Source organism: Polistes canadensis, unplaced genomic scaffold (genome assembly GCF_001313835.1).
Source record: "Polistes canadensis isolate GaletaPanama2010 unplaced genomic scaffold, ASM131383v1 scaffold_716, whole genome shotgun sequence".
In the NCBI taxonomy this organism is placed as follows: Eukaryota; Metazoa; Arthropoda; class Insecta; order Hymenoptera; family Vespidae; genus Polistes; species Polistes canadensis.
In genome coordinates, this window is record NW_014570263.1 from 17,482 (window position 1) to 19,831 (window position 2,350).

Genomic DNA, 2,350 nt, shown 5'->3' on the forward strand with positions numbered 1-2,350 from the left:
CGTTGAAAAAGAATTAAATTCTACACGTAAAGTAATTAAATAAATTTGTAATAAAATGATTTTTTCTCTTTTTTTTTTACTGCAGTAGTCGAAATACAACTGAACTTTGCCAAATTTTTTTTGTCTAAAAACTTTTTAGTTGTAAGTATACGGTTTAAGGCTTGAAAGAAACGTTTCATAGCATCTGTTAAAAAGCACTTTTTAAGGTTTTTTAATTTTTTTTCTACGATTTAATCCAGAATGTAGCAAATATTTCTTTCTAAATATATTAAAAATTTCTAGCGACAGTAAAAATGGGCTACTAGGARCTAAACAGAATGGATGTCAGGTTTATTACAATCGTGTTTCGTTGAAAAAGAATTGAATTCTTCACGATAGGTATCTAAAAAAAGTTGTTYTAAAAGATTTTTTYTGTTTCTTTGGATTAGAGTTGTAGAAATATAAATGATGTTTGCTAAATATTTAGCACCTCACAAATTTTATTTGTAAGTTTATGCTTTAGAGCTTAAGAGAAAACGTTTTATAGCTTCTGTTAAATAGCACTTTTTTAGAAATTTTATAGTTTAAAGCTACAATTTAATCTAGAAAGTAGAACAAATTTCTTTTTAAATATACTGAAAAATTTTTAGAGACGTAAAAATGTGACATTAGAAACTAAGCAGAATATATGTTAGGTTGACTACAATCGAGTTTTTATGAAAAAGAATAGGATTCTACACGTGCAGTAATTAAAAGAAGTTGTAATAAAGTGATTTTTTCTCTTTTTTTTGACTGCAGTAGTCTAAATGTACATAATGTTTGCTGAATTTTTTCGGACTAAACACTATTTATTTTAAAGTATACGCTTTAAAGCTTGAAAGAAAACATTTATAGCTTTAGGTAAATAGCAGTTTTTTTTAGAAATTTTATAGTTTTTAACTACGATTTAATCCAAAAAGAAGCGAAAAATTCTTTTTAAAAATATTGAAAAATTTTTAGAGACGTAAAAAATACCCTACTAGAAACTAAATAGAATGGATGTTAGGTTTATTACAACCGAGTTTCGTTACAAAAGAATTAATTTCTACACGTAAAATAACCACATAAATTTGTAAAAAAATGATTTTTTCTATTTTTTTTACTAAAGTATTCAAAATATAAATAATGATTGCTAAACTTTTTTGAACTGAACACTATTTATTTAAAAGTATACGCTTTAAAGCTTGATAGATAAAGTTTCGTAACTTCTGTAAAATAACACTTGTTTCGAAATTTTATGGCTTTTAACTACGATTTAATCCAGAAAGTAGCGAAAATTTTTTTTTAAATATATTGAAAAATTTTTAGAGACGTAAAAGTGGGCTACTAGAAACTAAATAGAATGGATGTTAGGTTCATTACATCCGAGTATCGTTGAAAAAATATTAAATTCATCACGTAAAGTTACCAAAACAAGTTGTTATAAAATGATTTTTTCTTTTTTTTAGGACTAGAGTGGCAGAAATATAAATGGTATTTGCTAAATATTTCGGACTGAGCAATATTTATTTGAAAATATACGCTTCAAAGCTTGAAAGAAAACGTTTTATAGCTTCGTTTAAATAGTACTTTTTTAGAAATTTTATAGTTTTTAGCTACAGTTTAATCCAGAAAGTAGCGAAAATTTCTTTTTTAATATATTATAAAATTTTTAGAGACGTTAAAAATACCCTACTAGAAACTAAAGAGAATAGATGTAAGGTTTACTTCAATCGAGTTTTGTTGAAAAAAATGCAATTCTACACGTAAAGTAACCAAATAAATTTGTATTAAAATGATTTTTTCTCTTTTTTTAGATTGCAGTTGTTAAAATATAAACGATATTTGCTAGATTTTGTTGAACATAACACTATTTATTTGTAAGTTTACGCTTTAAAGCTTAAAAGAACTCGTCTTATAGCTTTTGTTATATACCACTTTTTTTTAATTTTATAGTTTTTATCTACGATTTAATCCAGAAAGAAGCGAAAATTTCTTTCAAACTATATTGAAAATTTTTAGCAACAGTAAACATGGGCTACTAGAAACTAAACAGAATGGATGTCGGGCTTATTACAATCGAATTCCGTTGAAAAAGAATTAAATACTTCACGTTAAGTATAAAAAAAAAATTGTTAAAAAATGATTTTTGTTCTTTCTTTGGACTAGAGTTGATAAATTATAAATAATATTTGCTAAATATTTCAGACTTACCACTTTTTATTTGTAAGCATACGCTTTAAAGCTTGAAAAAAAACGTTTCATATCTTCTATTCAGTAGCTCTTCTATAGAAGTTTTATTGTTTTTATCTACAATTTAATCTAGAAAGTAGCGAAAATTTCTTTTTAAATA